The following is a 21,162-nucleotide window of genomic DNA, read 5'->3' as shown; positions in this document are numbered from 1 at the left end:
ACTGGTCCAGGACTAAAAGTCTTCTCTCCAGGCTGTGTGCTTCTTGAAAACAGAAGCCAGGCCCTATGTGCTGTGACATCTTTAGTATAAGTAACATCACACTTTTATACTCAAGACACATCCAGTGAGTGAATGAATACCACATGACGCTTGTTTCATATCTATAATTTTACAAAGGTTTATTTTCTTCTGCCTCTTCTCAAATTCAGTTCTTTTTAAAGCAGTTACCTGGTGTGAGATTTTGGCACAGCAGTTAAGATGCTAAGTTGGGATACCAGCATCCCTTATTGGAGTGCCTGAATTTAATTTCAGGCTGCATTTGTGATTCCAGCTTTCTGCTGATGGTTCAAGAACTTGGGTCCCTGATGCCCATGTGGGAGTTGAGTTCTGTGATCCTGGCTTTGCCTGGCCCAGCCCCTCTGGGGAATGAACTAGTAAATTAAAGTTTCTCTCTTTTTCAATTAAATGATCATAAATAAGAACATTTTAAAATTTGAGTGGTCACATTTTTAATTTCAACTCATAAGTAATATGAATATATTATACTCATCAGAAAATTAGAAACACACAGATAAAGCTAAAATTCCTTCCGCATCTTTACTCTTAGTAACTTGGTTGCTATCATTCCAAACTTTAAAAAGATACTTTCATATATGTATGAAGATTTTGCTTTATGTGGATGTTTTTACATAAACTATATTGTCTGTACTTACTGGCCTATAACACAGATTAGGTCATTCAACACCATAATTTTGAAATCTATCCATATTGATACATATTGATTTATTATATTTATTATATTTCTGTCATAATTTCATATTATGAATATACCTATTTTACTCATTCCTTTACTCATACATGTTTGATATTGTTTTCATTTCCCCCCTATTTTAACAATTCTACAAGCCACTCTCTTGAGCATGGACAGATGTTCTAAAATCACTAAAAGTGGAACTGCTGGTCACAGGGTATGCTTATTTCTTTTAAAAAGTATCAACAAATATTGCCCAATTGGTCTCCAAAATGGCTATGCCAGTTTTTATAACAAAAGTATATGTGAGTGCCTGTTTTCTCATACTCTGATATCAGCAAATCCTTTTATAAATAATTATACTTTAATGTTCAACATTTGACTAAAAGTATAAAAGATGGTACACCTTCTCATATACTTAAAATTTTTTTATGAACTCTCCAGCAAATACTTGGTCCTTTTCAAGGGATTGCTCATCTTATTCACGAGAATTTGTGCATTTAATATGTGGCTCCTGTTTCATCAGATATACTAAAAATATTTGGCCCAATACCATTTTTTCCTACTTTTTGTCTTCTACAGTTAGTGGAAGGCATATAAATCTTTCTTCTTTGGAATTTTAATAGTTCCCATTTTCTTTGCATAGTCTTATGGTTCAAATTTTACATTCAAACCTTTGCTCACTCAAGAACCAGAGGTCATTATACTGAGAAATAAGCCAGGCACAGAAAGACAAGCGTCACATGATCTCATTCCTGTGTGACAACTAAAAAAATTGACTTAATAGTGCATAAAGGTGGCTACCAGAGGCTGGGGAGAGTAGGAGAAGGCAGGAATGGGTTCTAAGGTATATTTAAGTAGGAGAAAGAAGTTCTGGTAATTTTTTGCCATAAAAGTGACAGTAAAGTGACTATAGAAAATTATAACACACTGTATGTGTGTGTGTGTGTGTGTATATGGAGGTGTCAGACAAAAGAATTGTAGATATTTTTAGCATGCTAAAAGCTCCCCTGATTTAAACACTGCATAATGTGTACAAGGATTGAAATTCAACATGATATCCTATAAATATATATATATAATATGTATATAATTTTGTGTCAGCTAAGTTTCAAAATTACTTTTAAAATCTTTGATAATCTAGAATATCTTATTAAATAGAAAGATTTTAATTTGCTGCCTTGATTTATGGCCAATTAGTCCATATATAACATTTATAGAATTATCCGTCTTTTGCTGAAGGTTAAAAATGCTACCTTTGTTTTCTATCGATTTGTCTGTATGTGGCTGTTAAATAATTATAATGATCAAAACTTTATAATATGGGGCCAGTATTGTGATGTAGGGAGTAAAACCACCACCTGCAATGGTACCATATGGGTACCAGTTCATGTCCTGGCTGTGCTACTTCTTAATGAGCTCCCTGCTAATGGCCTGGGAAAAGCAACAGAAGATAGCCCAAGTGCGTGGGCACCTTCACCCAGTGGGAGACCTGGAAGAAGTTCCTGGTTCTGGCTTTGACCTGGCCTCAGTGCTGACTGTTGCAACAATCTGGGGAAGGATTTAGTAGATGAAAGATTTCTCTGTCTCTCCATCTCTCTTTCTAACTCTTTCAAACAAATAATTGTTTAGAAAAAACTTTATAATATGTATTTACATCTTCTTTTACATTTTTTTCTCACTATTCTTGTATACCAAAAACTCCTCAAAACTAAGATTATTAGGTCAATTTAGTTAGCTTTTTTCTAACAGTTTATCTTTCCATCCATGAAGAATGTATTTCTTTGTTTATTCAAATAGTATTTATTTTCTTATGGAAATTCAAATTTGTCATATACGTTTTGCACATTAACTTTATTTCTAATACTTTTTAATTTCTTATGTATGTTTCTCTTTAATCATTTTTGACCAAATAGATTTTTAAAATAAATTTATTTTTATATTAATTTTATAATCTAACATTCCATACTAAAAGTTCTTATTATCTCCAGTAGTTTAACATTGTCAGTTTTAGTCTGTAATAGCTGATTTCACTGCTTTTTTTCAGCAGATGATAGCTTTCCTCTTATATTCCAAATATCATGCTTTTCATTTTTCCTGTCTTATTGCTTTGTCTACTATCTCCAGAATACCTTTGCTTGCTATCTTGTCTTATTCTAGTTTTTAATAGGAAGGCTACTTTAGCATGAATTTGGTTTTGGTGATAGATGGCAAGACCAACATACTGGTAGGTAAGACAAATAAATATATACTAACATAAATTTATCTTGTTATGTAGCCCCATCCATGTAGATTATTAAGTTATTAATCTGACAAATAAAATGTTAAATTATGGTAGCTAAGGAGAGGATCACATGAGTGTTTTTTCTTTGACCTTTGAATATGATGAATTATATGAATTAATTTTCTATACTGAACTTGCATGTGAAATATAAGACAAACTTATTGGATTACTCTTTTGATGTATTACTGGGTTCTACTTGCTAATGCACTATTCATATTAGTAAGTGTGGGGAGCAACTCGGACTAGATTGTTACTGGAATTAAGACTTATTCTATGCATCTGCTCTCCCACAATATGGCACTGAGAAGGGAGTAACAACTTCTACGCAGCTGCCTCTTGCCAACTTGAGTGATGACCTGCAGAAGCTGATCCTGCTCCTAATTGGAGGAGAGCAGCGTACTCGGCGTGTGGGTAGCAGAATTGGGATTGGTGGAAGAGGACTATAAAGGAGGAGAGAGACAACATGCACCAGGAACATCTATCTGAAGGAACACCTGAGCAGCCCCCGAGAGAGCCGGCCGGTGGTGTGCCGCTCCCCCGCGGAAGTGGGGAAAGTGGCAGGGGGAACCGCCCTTCCACGGAGGTGGAAGGGACGGTAGCCAACCCGGGAAGAACCAGCAGCAAACCCGGGGAGGGCCGAGCAGACAAAAGAACAGCGCAGGGTCCTGTGTCGTTCCTCCGCGAAGAGGGGGAGCGACATAATGGTGCCGTGACTCGGATAGGAAGCCTAGGAGGGAAGAAGCGGGAAGAAGCGGGAAAATACCGGAGAGAGAGACTAGGGAAGAGCCTAGGGAAAAGCTGGACGGAAGAAGTGCCGGAAGAAGCTAGGATTGAAAGCGAAAGTGAAAGCTGGAGGAAACATAGACTCGAATGCGGACTATGGCGGGTAAGCTAGGAGATTGAAAGCGAAAGTGAAACCTAGAAGAAACTTAGACTCAGATACGGACTGTGGGAAGAAGCCAGGAGAAATGAGAGGGGAATATTGTAGGAAGAAAAGTTAGGAAACATACTGGGTAGAGAAAAATGTTAGGGAAAATGAAGCTGCGGGGGCAGGCTGAGGCGGAGACGTAAGCTAGCTTGGGATTCGTCAAGTCAGCCCGGGGAGCAAAAGGCGAAAAGCTAAAACCAGAGGCGGAGACGCGTAAGCTAGGTTGGAATCCATCAGATTAGCCCAGGGAGCAAAAGACGGGAAGCCAAACCATAAGGCGGAGACGCGTAAGCTAGGTTGAATTCGCCAGGTTAGCCCGGGGAACTTAGACTGAATACCGGTGGCAGAAACGTGAGCTAGACTGTGTGACTCGCGGAAGCCGCCGCGCACAGAGAGAGCGCGCGGGGCACGTACAGGGAGAGCGCACGAGGCGCGAGTAGAGAGAACGCGGGGCTGGCGCGAAGGCCATGGTGCAGGCGCAAAGGGCGCGGAGACCACGGAGCGCGCGAAGCCGGAAAGCCGCGAAGCTGCACAGAGCCGGGAAGCCGCCGCAGGGCGAGGCGCTGAGAAGCAGCCTCGGGGCGGGTGCCGGGAAGCCGTGGGGATAAGAGAAACAGAAGTTTAGAAATAAAATGAGAGAAATAGGAATGCTGGCAGATAGAAGTAAAATAAGAGAAATAGGAATGCCCGGAGATAGAGAAATAGAGAAAAATAAGGCCTCCCCACAACACGGCAATGAGAGGGCTTGGATTCGGTCTGCCTGATTAGTGAGGCGATAAGCACCTGCAGGCAGAGTATGAGCTGCAGGTCACCGAAGATAGGCATGAATCAACATCAATAAGTATCCCCACAATACGGCAATGAGAAGGCTTGGATTCGGTTTGCCTGACTGGTAGGGCTTGTAAGCACCTGCAGGCAGTTCTAGCAGAGCAGAACATGCGCTGCAGGGCACCGAACACAGGCACGCATCAGCGCCTAAAAACCTCCTCACAACATGGCGAAGAGAGGACCCGGATTCGGTTTGCCTGATTGGTAGGGCTTGTAAGCACCTGTGGGCAACTCTGGCAAGCAGAGCAGAGTGTGTGCTGCGGGGCACCGAAGACAGGTGCATATCAACGCCAAAAAATAAAAAGAAAGGGGGAATTGTGGGGAGCAACTCGGACTAGATTGTTACTGGAATTAAGACTTATTCTATGCATCTGCTCTCCCACAATATGGCACTGAGAAGGGAGTAACAACTTCTACGCAGCTGCCTCTCGCCAACTTGAGTGATGACCTGCAGGAGCTGATCCTGCTCCTGATTGGAGGAGAGCAGCGTACTTGGCATGTGGGTAGCAGAGTTGGGATTGGTGGAAGAGGACTATAAAGGAGGAGAGAGACAACATGCACCAGGAACATCTATCTGAAGGAACACCTGAGCAGCCCCCGAGAGAGCCGGCCGGTGGTGTGCCGCTCCCCCGCGGAAGTGGGGAAAGTGGCAGGGGGAACCGCCCTTCCACGGAGGTGGAAGGGACGGTAGCCAACCCGGGAAGAACCAGCAGCAAACCCGGGGAGGGCCGAGCAGACAAAAGAACAGCGCAGGGTCCTGTGTCGTTCCTCCGCGAAGAGGGGGAGCGACATAATGGTGCCGTGACTCGGATAGGAAGCTTAGGAGGCATAATGGTGCCGTGACTCGGATAGGAAACCTAGGCAGGGTTTAGTGTCGTTCCTCCGCGAAGAGGGGGAGCGACAGTAAGTACCCAAATAATAGTGAGCAAGTTTTCTTTTTTTTTATTATGCTATGTCAAGTATGGATACCAGTATTATTTTGCTGGTTTTATAAAAATAACTTCAAAGCTTTTGTGTGTGTGTGTGTACTGTATTGTCAATTTTAAGAGCACTAGCATTATAGATTTTTTTACATTTTTGTTAGTATTCAAAACATAAGGGACTGGTACTTTTGGGGAGGTTACTTTTTAATAGTGTTTTCAACATTTTGTACCTATTTTAATCATAATTTCTAAAACCTAGGATCTGTTTTAATGATTTGTATCTTGCTTCAAGTAATCCATTTAATCCAGATTTTTTAAATTATCATTTTAATTACCATGCAATTCTTTTTATTTAATTTTGTTCTCATTTATGATTCTTATTTATTGTGTAATTGGGCTTGCTTCATTTTGCTTTTTTTATTTTCTTAATTTTTTTTCTTTTTTCTTTTCTTAATTTTTCTTTTTCTTATTTGAAAGAGTTACAGAGAGAGAGCAGAAGATACAGAGATATTCCATCTGCTGGTTCACTCCCCAAAGGGCTACAATAGCTAGGGCTGGACTAGGCCAAAACTAGGATCCCAGAACTCCATCCAGGTCTCACACTTGGGTGGCAGGGGCCCAATCACTCAGGCCATCTTCTGCTGCTTTCCCAGACACATTAGCAGGAAACTGGGTCAGAAGCAGAGAACTGGGACTTGAATAGTGCTCATACAGGATGCCAACATTGCAGGAAGCAGATTAACCCACTGCACCACAATGCTGGCCCTTCATTTTGCTTTTTAAAGACAAAATGGTGAATCAAATTCAAAGATTTTCATTTATAGGGAAACATCAAAAAGGAAGGCACAACAAGTAGAATAGTAATAAGAGATGGGAAAGATAAGTGAAAATAATGAAGAGGATGAGGAGGGGGGAAAAAAGTGAGAGAGGAAAGAAAATACTATAAAGGCAGAAAAAGGTATTAAAAAAAGAAAAAGGTAACCTCCTTTGTCCCAATGTGGGACAGTGCTCTCTGCATCAGTGCTACTCAAAACAGCTGATCTGTGAGCCGTTTGTTACTGATCCACAATGAAATAAGGAGTTTATGCAAAGCTTGAGAGAGAATGCAATGCTTTCTTTATCAGGAATGCCTTGCTGTGAAAAATTTCTCAGCTGAAGTGACCTATGGTTAGTGACATTTTATTTACATTTCGGTGCAGTTTCATCTGATCAAGGGCAGGTACCACCAGTTTGTGAATGGGCACCAGGAAGCAGTAGCCCCAAACTACATCCTTCATTTAGCAGATCTCCAACAGACTGCATCTATCCCTCATCCCATTGCAACCCTCCAACTAACTTTACGGCCTTTGGTAACTGTTTCTCCCTCCTGGATCATAGCTAGATGAGTAGTCTAACCCATAGTCAAAAAGTTCAACACACAGAATAGGAAATCAGTAAATGTGAATTGACTTTGATGATCAATAATTGAATGATCAGGATTGGTGTGTACACTTCACAGTCATTGCATGGCACACTTTGCATTTGATCATTTGACTAAGACAAATGATACTTGAAATTTGCAGCTCAGCTTGCCAGTTGTGTGCTCCAATGCAAAGCTGTGTTACCTGGAAGAAAGGAGTTGTTTCCCCCCCAATTGTGTGGACCTGCCCAGAAAGGCCACCTTTTTCTAATTTATAGAAAGACCCTATTAGATGAACAACAGTCCAATGAATTACTCAAATGCAAGAGATTTGATTGCAAATTAGCCTCAGAAATGCAGCTGCTCCAACCCTCTTAAAACAGCTGCTGTAAATTCTATGTGATAGAACACAGATCCTACCCAAAAAGTAGGAAAAATTGGAATGACAGTTCCCTGGCACAGGAATGTTCCATCGCCTATCTTCTTTTTCTCATTCTTTAAGGACTGACAGTTCCTCTGTCAAAGAACTAGGCGCTTGTTTATAAAAATCTGTCTCTAACTGGTATAAAGCTACATGCATATCTCTTCACCAATTTCCTTTCACTCAGGAAGGCTTCCCTGATCTGCAAGTCTAGGCTCAGCTGCTCTTCCTCTAGTTCCTACAGTAGTAATCTGTTTGCCATTCTGTAGCACTTAACACAGCACTACAGTTGGCTATTTGCATTCCTACTCACCAGAGTATAGTATTCTCATATATTTTGAATGCTTAGCACAGTGCCAGTAACATTGCAGGAGACAGAGTTGGGAAGTAGAGGGAGAAGAGAAGTAAAAATCTGGAGATAGAAGCTCATAATCAGACATCAAGTCAGTGTGCTCCTCTTTGAAAAAGCAGAGACAGAAAGCCATCCAGGAACAAGTCCTTATCCAATAAAGGCCCCCTTAGTAACCTTAGATGTAGACATATCCTAAGACATTCTGATGAGTTTAGTGAGCCCCATCCAACCTCTAGACAAAACTGTCATAAGCAACTTTGATAATTTCTGGGAGAAAAGAGACCAAAACTATCCATTAAATTCAAAGATAGGGACACCTGCCGAGGTAGCTTCAAGAAAGGTGTGCTGGCAGAAATAGCAACAAGACTACTGACTGAAGCAAGTTTCCTTGCCAGAGCGGGTGTTTGGTGTGGTGGTTAAGATGTTATTTGGTAGTACCGGGGGACTTCAATACTCCACTCTCAGAAATAGACAGATCAACCGGACAGAAGATCAACAAGGAAACAGCAGATTTAATCGACACTATTGCCCAAATGGATCTAACAGATATCTACAAAACTTTCAATCCTACATTTAAAGAATTTACATTCTTCTCAGCAGTACATGGAACCTTCTCTAGGATTGACCACATACTAGGCCATAATGCAAGTCTCAGCAAATTCAAAAGAATTAGAATCATACCATGTAGCTTCTCAGACCACAGCAGAATGAAGGTGAAAACTAGCAACTCAGGAATTCCTAGAGAGTATGCAAACACATGGAAACTGAACAACATGCTCCTGAATGAACACTGGGTCATAGAAGAAATCAAAAGAGAAATCAAAAACTCTCTGGAAGTAAATAAGGATAACAACACAACGTATCAAAACTTATGGGATACGGTAAAAGCGGTTGTTGAGAGGAAAGTTTATAGCAATAGGTGCCTACATCAAGAAATTGGAAAGGCACCAAATAGATGAGCTTTCAACGCATCTCAAGGATCTAGAAAAACTGCAGCAAACCAGACTCAAATCTAGTAGGAGAAGAGAAATAATTAAAATCAGAGAAGAAATCAACAGGGTTGAATCCTTAAAAAATTACAAAAAATCAGCCAAATGAAGAGCTGGTTTTTTGAAAAAAAAAAAAAGAGTAAAATTGAAACACCACTGGCCCAACTAACTAAAAAAAGAAAAGACCCAAATCAATAAAATCAGAGATGAAAAAGGAAACGTAACAACAGACACCACAGAAATAAAAAGAATCATCAGAAATTACTTCAAAGAGTTGTATGCCAGCAAACAGGGAAATCTATCAGAAATGGATAGATCCCTGGACACATGCAATCTACTTAAATTGAACCATGAAGACATAGAAAACCTAAATAGACCCATAACTGAGACAGAAATTGAAACAGTAATAAAGGCCCTCCCAACAAAGAAAAGCCCAGGACCAGATGGATTCACTGCTGAAGAACTAATTCCAATTCTTCTCAAACTACTCAGAACAATGGAAAAAGAGGGAATCCTCCCAAATTCTTTCTATGAAGCCAGCATCACCTTAATTCCTAAGCCAGAGAAAGATGCAGCATTGAAAGAAAATTACAGACCAATATCCCTGATGAACATAGATGCAAAACTCCTCAATAAAATTCTCACCAATAGAATACAACAACACATCAGAAGAATCATCCAAACACACCAAGTGAGATTTATCCCTGGTATGCAGGGATGGTTCAGTGTTTGCAAATCAATCAATGTGATACATCACATTAACAAACTGCGGAGGAAAACCATATGATTATCTCAATAGATGCAGAGAGAGCATTTGATAAAATACAACACCCTTTCAAGATGAAAAGCCTAAGCAAATTGGGTATAGAAGGAACATTCCTCAATACAATCAAAGCAATTTATGAAAAACCCACACCCAGCATCCTATTGAATGGGGGAAAAGCTGGAAGCATTTCCACTGAGATCTGGTACCAAACAGGGATGCCCACTCTCAACACTGCTATTCAATATAGTGCTGGAAGTTTTAGCCAGAGCCATCAGGCAAGAAAAAGAAATTAAAGGAATACAAATTGGGAACAAAGAAGTCAAACTACCCCTTTTTGCAGAAGATATGATTCTTTATTAAGGGGATCCAAAGAACTCTACTAAAAGACTATTGGAACTCATAGAAGAGTTTGGCAAAGCAGCAGGATATAAAGTCAATGCACAAAAATCAACAGCCTTGTATACACACGCAATGCCATGGCTGAGGAAGAACTCCTAAGATCAATCCCATTCACAATAGCCACAAAAACAATCAAATACCTTGGAATGAACTTAACCAAGGACGTTAAAGATCTCTATGATGAGAATTACAAAGGCTTGAAGAAAGAAATAGAAGAGGATACCAAAAAATGGAAAAATTTTCCATGCTCATGGATTGGAAGAATCAACATCATCAAAATGTCCATTCTCCCAAAAGCAATTTATAGATTCAATGTGATACCGATCAAAATACCAAATACATTCTTCTCAGATCTGGAAAAAATGATGCTGAAATTCATATGGAGACACAGGAGACCTCGAATAGCTAAAGCAATCTTGTACAACAAAAACAAAGCCAGAGGTATCACAATACCAGATTTCAGGACATACTACAGGGCAGTTGTAATCAAAACAGCATGGTACTGGTACAGAAACAGATAGATAGACCAATGGAACAGAATAGAAACACCAGAAATCAACCCAAACTTCTACAGCCAACTTATATTTGATCAAGGATCTAAAACCAATTCCTGGAGCAAGGACAGTCTATTCAATAAATGGTGCTGGGAAAATTGGATTTCCACGTGCAGAAGCATGAAGCAAGACCCCTACCTTACACCTTACACAACAATCCACTCAATGTGGATTAAAGACTTAAATCTATGACCCGACACCATCAAATTAGTAGAGAACACTGGAGAAACCCTTCAAGATATTGGCACCTGCAAAGACTTCTTGTAAAAGACCCAGGAGGCACAGGCAGTCAAAGCCAAAATTAACATTTGGGATTGCATCAAATTGAGAAGTTTCTGTACTGCAAAAGAAACAGTCAGGCGAGTGAAGAGACAACTGACAGAATGGGAAAAAATATTTGCAAACTAGGCAACAGATAAAGGATTAATAACCAGATCTACAAAGAGATCAAGAAACTCCACAAAAACAAAACCAACAACCCAATTAAGAGATGGGCCAAGGACCTCAATAGACATTTTTCAAAAGAGGAAATCCAAATGGCCCACAGACACATGAAAAAATGTTCAAGGTCACTAGCAATCAGGGAAATGCAAATCAAAACCACAATGAGGTTTCACCTCACCCTGGTTAGAATGGCTCACATGCAGAAATCTACCAATAATAAAAATCAAAACCACAATGAGGTTTCATCTCACCCCAGTTAGAATGGCTCACATGCAGAAATCTACCAACAACAGATGCTGGAGAGGATGTGGGGAAAATGGACACTAACCCACTGTTGGTGGGAATGCAAACTGGTCAAGCCACTACGGAAGTCAGTCTGGAGATTCCTCAGAAACCTGAATATAACCCTACCATACAACCCAGCCATCCCACTTCTTGGAATTTACCCAAAGGAAATGAAATTGGCAAACAAAAAAGCAGTCTGCACCTTAATGTGTATTGCAGCTCAATTCAATATAGCTAAGACCTGGAACCAACCTAAATGCCCATCAACAGTAGACTGGATAAAGAAATTATGGGATATGTCCTCTATAGAATACTATACAGCAGAAAAAAAAACAATGAAATCCGGTCATTTGCAACAAAATGCAGGAATCTGGAACACATCATGCTGAGTGAATTGAGCCAGTCCCAAAGGAACAAATATCATATGTTCTCCCGCATTGGTGACAACTAACGGAGCACCAAAAAGGAAACCTGTCAAAGTGAAATGGACACTATGAGAAACAGTGACTTGATCAGCCCTTGTCTTGACTGTACATGTACTATTTAATACTTAAACCATTTTAGTATTTTTTTGTTCTACTTAATACTATTGGTTGAACTCTGTAATTAACACACAGTTATTTTTAAGTGTAGAAAGGTAACTGAAAAGTGATCCCTGTTAAATATAAGAGTGGGAATAAGAGAGGGAGGAGATGTACAATTTGGGACATGCTCAATCAGACTTGCCCCAAATGGTGGAGTTAGAAACGTGCCAGGGGATTCCAATTCAATCCCATCAAGGTGGCATGTACCAATGCCATCTCACTAGTCCAAGTGATCAATTTCTGTTCACAATTGATCATAATGATAGGACTAAGAGCCAAAGGGATCACACAAACAAGACTAGCGTCTGAAAATACTTATAGAATAAAAAAAAGGGGAGAACGATCCATCATGGGAAGTGGGATACACAGCAGACTCACAGAATGGCAGATGTCCTAAACATCACTCTGGCCTCAGAATCAGTCCTTAAGGCATTTGGATCCGGCTGAAAAGCCCATGAGAGTATTTCAGGCATGGAAAGCCAAGACACTCTGGCAAAAAAAAAAAAAAAAAAAAAAAAAAAAAAAAAAAAAACAACAACAACAACAACAAACCTAAATGAAAGATCTCCGCGTGTGGATCCCACTGAAAAGAATGGGTCATCAAAGAAGGAGGTACCTTTCTCTGCAGGGAGGAGAGAACTTCAACTTTGACTACGACCTTGTCTAAATATGATTGGAGTCAGCAAACTCAAAAGGCTTCCATAGCCTTGGCAACTCCTGACAAGAGCCTGGGGTGATTACTGATGCCATAAACAAGAGTGTCAATTTGTTAAGTCAACAACAGGAGTCACTGTGCACTTACTCTTCATGTAGGATCTCTGTCCTTAATGTGCTGTACATTGTGATTTAATGCTATAACTAGTACTCAAACCTTACTTTATAGTTTGTGTATCTGTGTGGGTGCAAACTGTTGAAAGCTTTACTTAATATATGCTAAATTGATCTTCTGTATATAAAGATAATTCAAAATGAATCTTGATGTGAATGGAATGGGAGAGGGAATGGGAAATGGGAGGGTTGCTGGTGGGAGGGAAGTTACTGGGGGGGGGAGCCACTGTAATCCAAAAACTGTACTTTGGAAATTTATATTCATTAAATAAAAGTTAAAAAAAAAAGATGTTATTTGGAATGCCTGGATCCCATATCTGGAGTGCCTGTGTTAGGATCCCATTTCTGCCATGATTCCAACTTCCTATTAATGAGCACACTGGGAAGCAGCTTTCATGGTACAAGTGTTTGTGACCTTGCCAACCATGTGGGAGACACACATTGAGTCCCCAGCTCCCAGCTACAGCCTGGCCCAGCCCTGGCTATTGAGGGCATTTGGGGAGTGAATCAGCAGATGGAAGATCTCTCCCTTTCTCATTCTGCCTTTCCAATTAATCAATCAATAAATAAACATTTTTAAAGTATATTTCAAATTCCATATACTTTTCTCAATCATGTATCTGTCACCTGACTTTGTCACCCTAGGCAAATGTACCTCATTTCCCTGACAGTGATCTTATCACTAAAGAAGGAATAATATTTCCCAAGTAACTGGGAGATTTAGCATGTTTCTGAAGGAGCAAAGCACAGATACCCAATTAGAAGATAGAAAATACGTCAATACTCCCAACTCACACTCCCCCCCACTCCCAAACTCCACCGCAGCAGTTCAGCTTACACTAACAGCTTGGTGTATCTTGAAGACTAACTGGATCTCTGCCATTTTGTATTTACTTACAGGAGTAGAGAATGGTTTTCCTTCTGTCATCTAGCACCATGTGGGAGCAAATCTGCCCAGCTTGCTTTTGTCACATTCTTTCAACATTTCTTTCCCCTGACCCCCACTGCAGGTTTCCACAAGGGGCCTCTAAGATCTCCTTTATTACTGACTTTGTTCTCATCAAATCATAATCCCAGATAATTTGTTAGCTCAGTGGTGCCCCAACAACACTGCCCCCAGCCTGCAGCATTCAGAAATTGTCCTCTAATGGAACCGTAGGTTGTTCTTGACAAGCCAGGAAAACAGCATGCATTTAGCTGAGTTTGGATCAAAGTGACTGCCAGTGGGGCCTGGAGGCACACCACTGCAGAGACTGTCCACTGAACACAGGCACAAGATCATGTTTTACTCCATGAAATATGTAAGATCCAATGGGAGCTTTTAGTGGGCAGGGGGTGGGGGTGGGGGGCTTGCCTTTAGTGACCCTGTTCATAGCCGTTTCTCAGCCATTCTCATGAACAGCCCCAGCAGATTCTAAGGCAAGCATGGAAGGCCCTTCGAGTGCTCTGTGAAATCCTGTGCTGGACAGTTAGCAGAGGATAAGGGCCAAAAAGCTCCTCCCATGAATTCTGAAGCCTGGAACCCATCCAAAACTGCTCCAGGAATGCCGATGGGTTCCAAGGAATCCAGCCCTGGACATTGCTAGGAGGCCTCCCTCGTGTGGTTCCTGTCTTCTCACAGGGACCTGCAGGAGGCCAGGGCTGCCCTGGAGGTTGAGGTTCATTCTGGTTCAAGGCTCCTCAAGCAGCAGCTCAGTGCTGGCTGAAAGAGCAAAAAGGGGTCGTGTGCATCACGGGTGAACCTCGAATGTGTTTCCCTTGATCAAAGAACCAGTCACAAAGGACCGGTGGTGTACACTTCCATTTCTATCAACTGCAGTCATGCCCACTGAGCATGGGTGGCAAGTAAGGGGCAGAAGGGGAGTTACTGAAATTTGACGTTCTTTGGGGGGTGCTAAAACTTGGTGCATATACTATAAACCATGGAATTGTACACTTTTCATGAGTAAAGTATATGGTCTGTGAATTATATCTCAACAGATCTGTTTTTAAAAAAACAAACTGTTCTGAAGTCTATCTTACAATGGACCAAATCCTTGATTCCAGGTTGAGATGATCCAAGTTGTGCTTCTGAACAACCAAAAATCCGAACGCCATGCATTCATTCATTCATTCACTTGTCTATTCATTCTAAATTCCCCAGTGAGTTCTGTGTGTGCAAAACGGGGCCACCTTCTCAGAAACAGAACAGGCCTCCTCATGGCCCCCAGAGGAAGTCTGTCGCTGATGGAGTAGGGCGCTGCAAGCGAGGCTGCTGTCTCTGACACTCTGCAGATGAGGGGCCCAGCTCTTACCAAGAAAATAGTTTTTTCACTACTGCAGAAGTTCCACAGAGCTACCCAAGCCTTACTGCCTTATTTCTCTTAGTCTTGGCCACCCCCACCCCCACTCCTCCAACCTCTGCCAGCAGTGGACTCTCCAAAGCCTCCGGAGGGGAGTACGAAACTTCGAAAAGCAATAGACCTCTCAGTAGACAGAATTAACCTTCTGGCGGGAAACCCAGGTCCCTGTGAAAACTGCACGCAAGCTTCGCTGGAGCAGTACAAAGCCCTCCTGGACCTCATAGCGCAAACCTGAGCTAATCGACAGGGCGTGCTGCCCACAGAGGACTCAGAGCCCAGCTCCAGGAGCCAGACGTCTATGGTCACGCACCTGCGGGCAGCCTCTCCGTCCTGGCCCCACGCGGCTTGTGCTTGCCGGACCCTAACCACGCTGCGCCTTTGCGCACTGGGAGCCCAAAGCCAACTCTGAGGGACGCTTCTCCGCCCAGCCCTGGCGCCGCGCACGCCAGGGCTAGAAGCAGGGAGCGCCGCTCCAGAGGGGTTGAGCGATAGGAGTAGAGGTAGAGAGATCCTCCAACATCCAAGCCGGGAGGAGCATCTCAAAGCCTCCTGGCTTCAGACGCCAAGCAAAAGGCGCTAAGCTTCGGGATTTCCCAGCGCAGAGACGCGGAAAAGAGCGCCTAACTTCAGCACTCTCCGTCAACGCGCTCTGCCCAGCGGCTCCCCTCAGCGGCCAGCTCCCGTCCCTAAACTACCCAAGTCCACTGCAGGTCAGCGCGCGGCCGAGTTCTTCCCTCATGATCTCAACGGGCTGTTCTGCCAAGCTCTCCAAACACAACTTAAATAGAAACTCTGCTGTCTACGAACAGTCAGCCGTTCCCTTAAGACAAATTTCTGAGCCTCTTTCCCACCAGACTATCGCCTTTACTAAGCCCCATTCTAAATTGTAGAGTTGGAGCCGAGCCGCCACGGCACCGCCAACCAAACCCAGCTTCTTCCCGCCTCACGCAAGCTCTCAAGCGCGTGGAAAGCGCCCGGATAACTACAAAAGGTATCTCCGCACTCACGTCACGCAGCGGGGCGTCAGGGTGTCCCGCCCCATCTCCCCTGTCCCCCGGCCCAGGTCTCCAGTCCCTCCGGGGCGCGCACGTGTAGAGAAGGTGCGAGTAATTGCGAGGCGTTTGCAGGTGGCTCGCTCTCCACTTTTCCTACCTCAGGAACACTCTTCGAAGCTGAAACGCAGAGGTGCAGAGAAAGACGGACCTACCTGTTCAGTGCGATGCCCCCAGTTCAGCTTGGGGGTCTCTCCACGCTTGGGGAAGCTGCGCGTTCTGCCGCGAGCTGGTTCTCAGAAGCGCACCACCCTCGCGCGCTTCCCTCCAAGCGCCCTTTTAGTCTCTCCCTCCTTCTCCCTCTCCCACCCCCAGCCTCTCCCGCGCTTCGCTCTCCCTGAGCGCCCAGGATCAGATAAGAGGGAAGGCAGGCCCGCGGGCGGCCAATTATAGGGCGGAAGGTGGCCAGGAGGGCGGGAGGGAGAGGGGGGAGGCAGGCCTAGGGCCCTAACCTCACCCCCCCAACCCGCCTCGACTCCGCTTTTCCCCTCCTCCTCTCCCCCATCCCCGCCCCACAGGCGATGCGGAGGAGTCCGCCCCGCGCCTTCCCCACGCGCTCCCACCCGAGACCTGGCTGCAGCCGGTGCAGTGCGCCAGGGGCTGGCCGCTCCTGTACCAGCCGTTCTGGAGGCCCCGGGGTCTCGCGCTCTCCTGGCTTCGTGTGCTCGGTGCCTACCTCCTCATCCTCAAAGACCCGTGCTGCCTTACCGCGTGGGAGACCCCGTGCTCCGGGATTGTGGGTGAGGCGGACGGGACCCGATCCACCGTAAAGACTCTCTTGGGTCTTTTCCATCCGCCCCCCTGCCGCCTTTACCCCCTCATAGCCCTCAGAACAGGGCTATAAACGCCAAAGCAGCGATGCTCAAACTGCAGAGTGCAGGCGTGTCGAAGTGGACATTTTCGTTGGTTAGAAAATCACCAAGGCAAGCGGATTCCTGCGGTTGGACTTCGCACCTGCAGGGTCCCCGCCTGCAGAGATTCAGGCGGGCTGCAGGGCTAGGCTGAGGCCGGGGACCTGCGTTTATTAAACACCGCAGTGGGTTGATCCACGCAGGCCACCCTTTTCAGGTCTCTGCCCTGAGACGCTCTCCCCACTCTGACCTCTTAAATCCGCATCCGTTTTTACACCCCTTCTAGAACCGTGTAGAATCCACCCCCTCGCCCGCTCTATTTTTCACCACCTGGCTTGTTAGGTGTGTTCAAAGGTGACGGGGAGGGCGCATAGAAACTAGGAATCTAGCAAGACCCTATTTTTTATGAGAAAAGTCATTTCTCGCCTTCAAAAGAAGCTATCCCACCACGGACAGAGGCTGAGGATGTGCAGAAGAGCAAGGGCAAGGGCTGTCTTAGAAGCTCCGGCCCTGCCTCCGCCCTGCACCGCCAAGCATGCAGGAAGGGGCCACAGCCACTTTGGGATCCATTTCAGGGTGGGCCTTCCCACGACCTGGCTGTTGAGAGCCGCCGCCTCTGCGTTCCGTGCGTTTGCGTGCTATTCGCGGCCCTGCCCATGCCCTGCGCACTTTGCCCCCCAGGTCCTGCGGTTGGAGCGGAGAAGGCCAGCTCCAGACCCCGCCACCGCCCAGTGGTCTTGGCAGGAGTTGGCCTCGGCTCGGGCGCAGTGTGCAGCTGCAGCCAGGCGCCACTCCGCCTCCGCACTTCACTGCAGGCGCAGCGCAGCTTTCTGGGAGACGGATTCCCCGAGCGAGGGCTCCCTCGCAGAGCGGCCAGAGTGAGAGCGCCACCTGGTGTTCGGATGGGGCGGGAACTGGAAAGGGCCCCTCGCCCTAGACTTGACGCGCACGGAGCTGAATTCCTATCGTTTATTCCCGGAGATAACTACCATTTTATTATCTCTTCCTCTGCCCTCGAACAGGTGATTTTTATCCTCATATTCTGTTCCCAGTTTTCACTAATAAAACTTTTTTCTTATGTTCATTTCTACCAAGATGCAAATGACCAATATAAGCCTTTCTTTTAATTCCCTTGAGGGAAATAGCTGCATGTTAACACAAACTTTTAGGTAAAACTTCCAGGAATACCTTTTATTCATTAGAGAAAACTGGGACTGGGAGATTCCCGGATGATTTTACAATGTAAAACGTATACAAAAAAATCCAGATACAAGTAGACATGCATATTTGAAAAATATTGTATGATGATGTGTATTGGTGTACTAATCGTATTAAATGCTATTTTTAAATTTTCTAACTTGTACTCATCGTTTTTAACGTTTGACTTCTCCCCTTTCACTTTATAAATAGGCTTCAATTAATGCTGAATAAGAATAGCTAGTTGCAATCAATTTCCCACTGAGTCACAGTTGGATGTGAATTTCCAGACCTTTCAACTGTTATCTTAGGGTGAACCCTAGCATCTGGTAGAGTACAGAGAACTGAACCATAGAAAAGACCAGAAGACGGCACCCGCCAAGGGTCTCCATCCTCAGTCTAGGAAAAATTGCATAAGCTTATGTGGTGCCTTTTCAAAGATAACAAAAATTCCAGCTTCCCACTGGGATGGATCTTGAAGCTCTACAACTCTCCCCCAGAGTGTCATCAAGAGTTTGTGGTGTGATTATAAACCTCCTCCTCTCTAAGGAACACACACACACACACACACACACACACTATTGCCCCTTTCTTCTCCGTGCCCTGGAACCTTGCAGGAAGACTTCGGGGTAAACCTGAAAACCTGAATTGAAGGGCTTTGCTGCCCCTTGTTTTTTTCACTTCAATGATTTAGCTTCTCTGAGCCTAACTCCTCAGAGAAGAAGAAAATTATAAAGAATTAAGAAATAACAGCTATATTATCTACACTAGAAGAAGAAAATGACAGCTTTATTATCCACACTGGGATCACCCCCCTTAAGTCCATTGCCCATGACAGTGCTGTCTTCAGCAATCCTGCTGGAAGATTCTCCCCTGTTTCTCAACAGAGGTGCTACTGGCATTTGGGGCAGGATATCATGACTTTGTAAAATATTTATCATCCCCGGCCCCATCAACCAAATTCCAGTAGAACTACCCCTTCTCCTAGTCATGATAAAGTCAGTAATATTATGAAAATAATACCAGCACACCTCCTGCATGAATAGCAAAGCATTTCCAGATGAGAGTTATTTGCTCTTTAATAACCTGTTGTAATCCCTGTCTGTGCCCCCAAGCCTGGTGTCTGGTAGGTAAGCATCAGCTGATAATATGACTTACATATGAACATTAACCCCAGCCCAAGTCCCCACTTCCTGCTCCCATGTTCGTCCCTCCAGGACCCAAGGGTCCATGTGCCTTCTGATTGACCAGTGTCCCTGTCAGACTGGCTGTTGAGTACTTTGTTTTTCACCCTAAAGATACAAAGCCCTGAATTCCTTTAGGAGGTCACCTCCACTTCACTGGATGTAGTTGCTGGGGAGAGTAGGCTGTTACTTAGGATGCCCTGCTTCCACCTAGCCAAGTGTAGACAAAAGCTCTAAACTAAGCCAACCAGATGCTCTCCCTGAAATGTATTAAAGGCTGGGACACAAGAGCAGGGGGAAAAAAGTGTTTTCCCAATTTTTTACTCAAGTTCGTCCTAATAAGGCTATCTGAACCATTACTTCTTACCCCCAGACACATCTCACATCCAGCAGGAACACACCAGTACAGCTTGCACTGACTGAGAATCATGAAATGCTCCCGTACCAGTTGGTGAATTGCTGCTGTCCCAAAGTCCTGAATGCCTTCTCCCCCATCACCTTCCTGGACCTACAACTCCAACTCTCTTTGATCCAATGACTGAAAAGTTGAATCAGTTGATGGCCTCTAGATCACTGCTCAAGTGTGGCTACTGGCATCCATTTTATCCATTGTGATTGGGTTGTCCTTGTACCATCCTGGGTGTTCAATTTCTTGAACCCCAGCCTTGACCAGAGCCCCAGATATCTGGTCCCTGCCCTCCCTGAAGCTCTGCCTGGGTTGCATTAGAAATCTCCATTTATTTTGGATTTGATTTCTTTCCCTATTAACAAACCAAGTCAATCTGTCAACCAAGTTGACTCAACCAAGTCAAACTGTAGTTTACCAGTCCAAAAGCTGGGACAAAGGACTTGTCCAAGCTTACCCGTAGTCCCATAGTGTTAACAGAAAAGTCAATACTAGAATTCAAAAGTCTTAAATTCCAGGCCAGAGCTTTGCCCACAATAGCATGCTGACCCCTTTTCAAAAATATTAATAATTAGGAGTTTGCTTGTTAAATCTGTCCATGTGCATCACTGTATCTTAATTTGTTAGCCCTTCGGGTATGAAGAATTCCAGAGGTTCGAATCATATTTCCCTGTGCTGTCCGTTGTGGTGCTGGAGTCCTTCTCCGCACAATTGCCTTTCATATTCTTGAACCAGTGATTAAGGCATTCCTCATCTTTTCAGCTCCTTGGCCCAGATCAAAGGCATGATTTTGACTGCAGCCAAGTTTTTCATGTGTGACAACACCCTGTCAGTGTATGCATGCTTAATAAAAGGTTGCATTGGAGCAGGACTGAGAGATGTACCTACTCATTTTACAAATGAAGAAACTGAGGTCCAGTGAATTAAATACCCTGTGCTAATCCCCCCAAAAAGGACAGTGGCGGATAATTCTAGATGCAATATTGTCTAACAAGAAGTCAAGATGTCTGCCAATAATAATGTCCTAATAAAAAGATGAACTTTTATTGAGGGTCTTTGGATGCTAGATAGGCTAAAAGAGCTCACATGATTATTTTAAATTATTATTTAGGGGCCAGCACTGTGGCTTAGCAGTTTAAAGTACCACCTGCAAAGCCAGCATCCCATATGGGCACCAGTTTGAATTCTGGCTGCTCCACTTTCCATCTGGCTCCCTGCTGATGTGCCTGAGAAAGCAGTGGAAGATGACTCAAGTGCTTGAGTCCCTGTACCTATGTGAGAGACCCGAATGAGTATCCAGGCTCCTGGCTTTAGCCTGGTCCAGCCTTGGCCTTTGCAACCATTTGAGGAGTGAAGTGGGTGGAAGACACCTCTCTCTCTGCCACTCCTTCTCTT

General features: G+C 43.9%; 1 protein-coding gene across 7 annotated transcripts in view; it reads right to left on the bottom strand.

The window, feature by feature from the left end:
- COL14A1 (collagen type XIV alpha 1 chain) overlaps positions 1-17,677 on the bottom strand; it is a 253,291-nt gene extending 235,614 nt beyond the window's left edge. For 4 of the 7 annotated variants that reach the window (XM_008255863.5, XM_002710753.6, XM_070075442.2 and 1 more), the window contains exon 1: positions 16,285-17,677. The gene's annotated coding sequence lies outside the window, so the exon portion shown is untranslated. The remainder of the gene's footprint in view (positions 1-16,284) is intronic. The other 3 variants (XM_089335638.1, XM_017341504.4, XM_070075441.2) reach the window with 1 other exon arrangement.
- Positions 17,678-21,162: the final 3,485 nt, after the last annotated feature.

This window comes from Oryctolagus cuniculus, chromosome 6 (assembly GCF_051225735.1).
Source record: "Oryctolagus cuniculus isolate XC-2025 breed Fujian yellow rabbit chromosome 6, ASM5122573v1, whole genome shotgun sequence".
In the NCBI taxonomy this organism is placed as follows: domain Eukaryota; kingdom Metazoa; phylum Chordata; class Mammalia; order Lagomorpha; family Leporidae; genus Oryctolagus; species Oryctolagus cuniculus.
The sequence above is the reverse complement of the archived record's forward strand: the minus strand, read 5'-3'. Positions and strand labels throughout refer to the sequence as shown.